Source organism: Callospermophilus lateralis, chromosome 8, assembly GCF_048772815.1.
Source record: "Callospermophilus lateralis isolate mCalLat2 chromosome 8, mCalLat2.hap1, whole genome shotgun sequence".
In the NCBI taxonomy this organism is placed as follows: domain Eukaryota; kingdom Metazoa; phylum Chordata; class Mammalia; order Rodentia; family Sciuridae; genus Callospermophilus; species Callospermophilus lateralis.
The window spans coordinates 96,759,387-96,766,979 of NC_135312.1; the positions used below are offsets into that span (position 1 = coordinate 96,759,387).

At 33.0% G+C, this 7,593-nt stretch overlaps 1 non-coding gene across 1 annotated transcript; it reads right to left on the minus strand.

The window, feature by feature from the left end:
• Positions 1–1,246: 1,246 nt before the first annotated feature.
• LOC143406562 (U6 spliceosomal RNA) lies at positions 1,247–1,352 on the minus strand. Its single transcript, XR_013092215.2, has one exon. It is a non-coding gene; the product is annotated as a U6 spliceosomal RNA (small nuclear RNA).
• Between the last annotated feature and the right edge of the window lie 6,241 nt (positions 1,353–7,593).

Consider the following 7,593-nt stretch of genomic DNA (forward strand, 5'->3'; position numbering starts at 1 on the left):
TCTCAAATATTTGATGATTTCATTTTATTTCTTTATAGTTGCAAATGGGAAACAGAATTAAAGAATTTGATTCATTATATTTCTTCAGTCTAATAATGTATTTCTTCAGCCTGGGTGGGTGAATGCTAATTATAAAAGCTCTTACTCTCTAATGACCAGATGTAGAAATGACCAACAATGAAGAGAAAGCTCCTCAATACAAATATATTGAGAAATGGGAAAAATGATGAAATTAACAATCTAGAATGTTAAAATAACTATTATAAATATGTTCAATATGCTCATGGAGGAAAAGGAAAACAAATATAATGAACAAAGAAAACTAGGATGTAAAATAAATGCCAAATGGAACTTTTAGAATAAGAAATATAAATGAAAGTATCACTGGATGAAATTAACTGCAAATTAGATGCTACAGGAAAAAACATCAGTTAAAATACACAGCAAAAATTTATCAAACATGACTCACGCAAGAGAAAAAATTAAAAATAAATGAACAAAACATCATCTGGAGCCTCTGAGAAAAATAGAAAGACAGAGGTGGACATAAAAAAGATTTATTTGAAGAAATAATGGCTAAGAATTTTCCTTATTTAAGGAGAACTCTGAACATATTTAAAAATTCAAGGAACCCTCAGCAAGGTAAATATATAAAAATAAACCAAGCTGAATCTTAAGCAATATGCTGAAAACCAGTAATAAAAAGGAAATCTAAAATGCTGTAAGAGATTAAAAAAAAAGATCATTAGGTACAAAAACAACTAAAAACAATTAGTGCATGATGCAAGTCAATGAGCATCTTTAAAGTCCTAAAAAAATGTGATACCCAGCAAAAATACTTTTCAAACATCAAAGCAAAGTAAAGCCTTTTTCAAACATGAACAGAGAGAATTTGTCACCAATAAATATATAGCATAAAAAGTGTGTAAGGAAATTTTTAAGGCAGAAGAGAAACAATACTTGTTAAAAACTTGAATCTGTGCAAAGAAATGAAGGGTGGCATGGAAAGATAGGTTCAACCTACATGTTCTTCAGAATGGATGATATAAAAAGAAAACCTAAGCTGACTATCCCTAACCATAGAGAACCAATCTTTCTGTGATCCTTGCCACTATTTCAGAAAAACTGAGTCACTTATTTCTTTTGTGGCATTGAAACATTTCCTTAATTTGTCTCAGTATTTCCACCTATAAAACAGATTACATGACACAGGTAAGCATTTAAAAATGTTATTTTTTTTTCATTTAGAGATATGAAATATTTCATGAATTTGTGTGTCATCCTGTGCAAAAGCCACACTGATCTTCTCTAGATCATTTCAATTTTAGTACATATGCTGCCAAAACTAGCACTATATTTTAAAAAATAATAATTAAGTAACAATCCTCTGGCACATCAGTTACAGATATGAAATTTCCTTTTGTTATAAAATAAATCAGGCTAATTTCAGAAATTTTTAAATGTTGCATTAAATACCAGAAAACACTGGAGGAATATCTTTAAAGTCCCTTAAGAAATGTGATTCAATGATTTTATTCCTAATCCTTCAAGTTTAAAAACAAAAATAAATTTTGGAACATACAACAACTGAGTACCCATGTCTTCCTATAAAAACTATTAAGGAAAAAGTTCATTTGCAAAAATACTGAATAATTCAAGGACCACAATGAAATGTACATAGTTAATAGTGTGCTTTAAAACATCAACAACGTACTCATAAAACTAACAGATTTTAAGAATAAGAGGTTACAAGAATTTGGGGGGTCATGTAATTCAGGAAGCAATGATAAACTCTTTTATAAGTCAGAATAAAGATATTTAAAGTTGATAAACAATAAGGGATGTAGATAAGTAGATATCACATCAATATAAATAATGAAATTTATTAGATTATAATAAATACAATCTAATAAAGAATTAAAGGGGGCTGGGGATGTGGCTCAAGCGGTAGCGCGCTCGCCTGGCATGCGTGCGTCCCGGGTTCGATCCTCAGCACCACATACAAACAAAGATGTTGTGTCCGCCGAGAACTAAAAAATAAATATTAAAATTCTCTCTCTCTCTCCCAATCTCTCACTCTTTCTTTAAAAAAAAAAAAAAAAGAATTAAAGGAAGAGAAAGGGTTAAAAAAAGTGAAGTTTACTGAGTCAGATTTTGCTCATACTGGGGAAACACTACATTCTTTCTTAAGATAGAAATATTTCAAGGTGTTACACTTGAACACAATACCTCTGCCACCACCAACAGGCTTAGTTGCTAGTACAATCAAAATTGCTGAGTAACAAATATGCAAGAAATAATACATTAAAAGGATAATCATCAAAGATTCTGTGGGGCAGGAATTGAGGAGCAGCTCTGCTGGACAGTATTGGCTTGAGTTTCTCCTGAGGTTGCAGTCAGATGTTATCTGCTGCTTCAGCAATCCTTCACCTTGACTGAAGCTTGAAGATCTGTTTCCAAGGTAGTTCCACCCTCTGGCTGTCAAACTAGTACTGGCAAGTTTGTTGCTCCCCATAGTGAACTCTCTCTGAGACTGTTTGTGTGTCCTTCCAACATGGTAGCTGGCTTCCTCATGTAAGTGCTCCAAAGGTCCAAGATAATAATGCATTCTGACCTGGTTTAAAATAGCAGACACTGTCACTGCTGCTACATTCTACAGAATATACAGGCCAAGCCCGTTCCAATGTGGAAATGCCTATATAAGGGTTTTTACAATATCATGAAGTGAAGATCTTTGGCACCCTCTTTGAGAGAGTGAAAGGAAGAAGAATGCAAGGCCACTCAAGGTATGTTCAAAACTAGCAAACGACAAATCCCATTGAATTAAGTTAGCCAAGCCAGGTCACAAGGCCAGCCCAGATTTGATTTGTAGGGAACCAGAATCCAACTTTTAATGAAAGGACCCAAAATCACATTGCAAGCCATGCGAATACCCTGAAGGGAATGGTTTTGAATATCTTTGTCAAAGTCTATCACAATTTCCTATATAAACTAAATTTGGACAAATTTAAGAGAACCACCTAAACTTCAGTCATAGAGTTCTTACGAGAAATAAAAGAAAGAGGAGATCCAGTTTTTAGTGGATACCCTGTCCTAGGCTTCTTTTTTGCAGTGTAAGTTATGGTTTTTACTGCATTCCTATTTTCAGACTGTTTTATAATAAATGGATGTTTCATTCTATTTCTCATAATGGTGCAGTAATTCCCAATTTGCTTCTTATGTGAAATTTAAGTTCCTGATGATAGGTTTTAAAGTCTTTCACTAATTTGAAAATTGACAGTTCATCACTTCCCAGTGGCACTTAATTGACATATTTTCATTTTAGTGCTTTGAAAGCCTCAGAAAAATAAAACACATTCTAAGCATCAATCTAATATGAATACCAATCGTCCTCCCTGATATATAGTAGAACTCGAGCCTTCACTGTTAATATCATCTACCAATTAATGTACACAGACACACATCCATCTCTACTTTGTTTTCTACAATTGTATGAATTTAGGCATTTATAACTTCACTTTACATTTTTTCTTCTATTTGATTTCTGATTATCCTAGGAGTGTAGCTGCATTTAAGCTTCCCAAATGGATTTCAAATAAAGGTCTCCTACTCCATGTAGATTGACTTAGGATTCAACTGCTATTTTTGTAATTGATATGACAAGATTGGAGCTTTGGAACAATGTACAAATGGTTAAAAATATGACTACCACTGGATTTATATCTGTCTTTATTCAACAGACTGTCATTTGAGACAGTCCATTTAAATGAACCAGATTGACTTTTGTAATTTGGATTCACGAGGAAGAATTTAAGGATAAAAATCTAAGTCATATAAAACTTTTATTATTATACTTGGTGGGCCAACTAAGAATTTTTTTCCATCAAAATCTTCTTGAGTAATAAATATCTATACCTGAAGAGGACTTTATTGATTATTTAGTCCAGGATCAGCAAACTTTTTAAAAATTATAATACTTAGGTTTACTGGTCTCTGTGGCATCTATTCAATTCTGATGATGTCATGTAAATGCAGTGGTAGACAATACATAAATGAATAAGTGTGGATAGGCTCCAGTAAAGCATTATTTACTAAAACAGGAACAAGAGCCTTAGTTCGCCAACCCCTGATCTGGTCCAACATTTTAATTTTTCAAATGAGGAAATGAGTCACAAAATAGTGAAATCACTGCCCAAGGTCACAGTGTAGTTATAAAAGAGCTGGAAAAGAAATCTAGGTCTTTTGGACTCAACACAATTGTCAAAACAAATTGTCAAAACAAAATGCCAAAATTTGTAGAAAAAAAGTATATGGGTATATAAGTGTATGTGTATGTATGTGTATGTGTGTGTGTGTGTGTGTGTGTGTGTGTGTGTGTGTGTAGAGCAGCACAGCAGAAGTAAAAGTAGTCATAGTAGATGGCATCCCACAAAAATAGACCTTAGGAGTATACAGAAAAGTAACATAGCTATGCAAACTATAAAAGCATTGTCCTTGAGTGGCAGCCCTTTTGGAGAGATATTGTAACTTGTCTCTTGAGATTAATATAGATACTAACTTTTTTACATTGGCCTAATTGGTATTATTTTGGGAAGTACTAATTTGTTCTGCACACTAAACTGAGAGAGTAAATGACTCCTTAAGGGCTTCCACTGTTGCCAATAGACTAATCCTATGCAATTGGAAAAGTAAATTAGATTTTCTCAGAATAAATGTACAGATTAAAATCCTTTTAGCTCTCGACACCAAAAGGGAAAATAAATACAAAATCTGCTTGGAAGACTAAATATAGCAGAGTCAATGATAAAGAGATTTTGGATTAAATACCTACCAATGCTGGTAAATCACCTAGAGCAGAAGTAACTGCAGTGATTCAAAATTGGTGAGTAATGTAGACAGTGATTGTTCCAGAGTCATATGATTTGGTTCAATTTTGATACTGAACAATTTATTTTTCAGTTATTTAGTGAATATATTTATACACTGAAACATTATTAGTAACAGTTCCCACTTTTCTCCACAATTTGCTAGTGGAAATGAAACTGATTTCCTTCGAAAAAGTTATAATTACCTATTGCCTTCATAACCAATGTCTTAGCATAAAATAAATCATATATACAACCAGTAATGTTATAAAACCAATGTTATTATAATTATAAAAGTTTGAATAATTTACTCAGTAAAATTATGCAGCAAATATTTTAAAATGGACACAGGTTCATTGTTCACATTCTGTTTAATGATTCCTAATTTAAAATTTGGATAACTGGCCATAAATGCACAACTTGACTACTTTGGAAAGGTAACGGCAAACTGTTATGCTTCTTATAAATAACATAAAATATTTACTTAACAATTTATTTGTCATCATAAAACTTAGAAAATCTTTCTTAGAAAATTATTTCTTAGAAATTTATCTTTCAAATAAAGTTGATGTTTTATTTGCTCTGATCTGTATGAAATTACTTGAGGAGGAATTCACAATATTTTCAATAACTTTACAACTGCCAAAGTTGTTCATGACAAAGACAATACTTTCCTCCCAAATATGTTAAGAATTCATCCAATGTATATCCATTTTATCCTTTCTAACTCCTTATTTTATGCAAAGCTTCTCAATTTCATTTCAATAGGAGATCTCAGTGAACAGTAAGTACTACAAAGTCGAGGCTGCATGAGCTATCAGAAAACTTCACACTCAAGTGACAAAAGCAAAGATCAGGTCATCATCAAGGTTTCTTAAATTTTGAAAATAAATATTAGAGAACTACTGCTACATGAATATTTTGATGTTATCATAGGACTGTAACACTGCTGTAAAAGTTGGTATTAGACAAAACAATAAATGAAAATCCAAATATCTGAGTGATAGTTGTAAGTATCATCCTTGCATAACTATTAAAACCAAATCACATTCAAAGTTAAATAATATGGGACTTATAGTGCAGGTAGGAATGAATAGACCTGCTTCCCCTTGCTCCTTTTGCTAAGCAGAATTCTAAACCCTAGAAACAAGGTAAACTGCTTTTAGATCCCAGGACTGGAGGAAAAACACAACAGCAAGGGTGTTAAATTTTGCCTAGAAGGTGGGGCTAGATTGGGCATTTGCTTGCCTCAATGTAACTGCAGAAGGCAGCCCCAAAAGCTTCATTTCTGAGATGAAACAGGAGTCTCTCTGAAACAATCAGCAAACCTGGCACCACAGAAAGGGGTTCAATCAATAAACCCATTAAAAAAAAAAAAAAAAACAATTCCCACTAGGCAAGTTCTTTCCTTTCCCACCAGACTGAGATTCTACTGCCACTCCAAGAGACACTGGGGATAGTTAGCAGAACCAGCAGGAGGAACTCTGCACAGTGAACAGCCTGGCTAGGAAGCCCCCTTCACTCTACTTTTTCCTATCAAGTATTAGATAAGTGCCCATATAGGAAAAAAATATCCAATCATCGTAATTAACCAGGCAGTTGAGGCACAAGGGCTGGTGGGTTAACTCAGTAAGGGGAACCCACAAGTACTAGGAAGACTTTTTCAGAGCAAACCCATAAATTCTGTTTCCTGCTGCTCTGATCTGAATGTCTGTGTCCCTCCAAAATTCATATTGAAACCAAATTTCCATTTTACGTTTAAGTTAGTTACCTATTTTGAGTTAATTTTTGTATAAGGTGTGAAATCTACGTCATTTTTTTCTTTTTTTCTATGGATGTTCAATTGTTCCAGTACTATTTCTTTTCTTAGAACAGCTCTCTCTCTCTCTCTCTCTCTCTCTCTCTCTCTCTCTCTCTCTCTCTCTCTTTCTATTGAATTGCTTTGGACCTTTGCCAAAACTCAGTTGGCCCTTTTTGTCCTTGTACCATGAGGAACCATGATTTTAGAAGCAGAGAGTCAAACCTCACCTGACACTGAACCTGTTGATCCTTTCATTTTGGATACATACTAGAGAAATCATTTAGACAAAGATCAGATGTATGTTTACTTTAAGTGAAACCAGCAAATATTTTTTCCACAGTGGTTGAGAATGTTGTTTGCTCAAAAGCAATTTGTGAGAGTTCTGGTTACTCCATATTTTCGTCATTTGTTATGGTCCATTTTTAAAATTTCACTCACTTTTTTCTTTTTTTTTTGAGTATGTGCATGTAAAGGTGTTACATTATATTTGAATGTGCCTTTTACTAATCATTATTGATTTTGAGTACTGTTTAATGTATGTATTGGCCATTCATATATCTTCTTCTCTAAAATATTTGTTCAGAATTTTGCCCATAGTCTATGTTATCTTTAATTTTATACTTACTTTTATAATTCTTTAAACATTCTTGGTATAAGTCATTAATCAAGGGTGTGTATATGGTCTGCAAACATCTCTTGTTGGACTGTTAATTCACTTAATATATGGTACCTTGATAACAGAACATCTGAACATTAATGAATTATACGTTTTTCCTATTCTAATTATTATTTTCAGTGGCATATCATGATCTTCTAAAATATTTATGATTTTAACTTCTATCTCCAGTTGATCTTTGTTCATCATTTGAATAAGAAATCAAATTTTCTTTCTTTTCACACATTTGCCCCATTTTTTCAGTATCATTT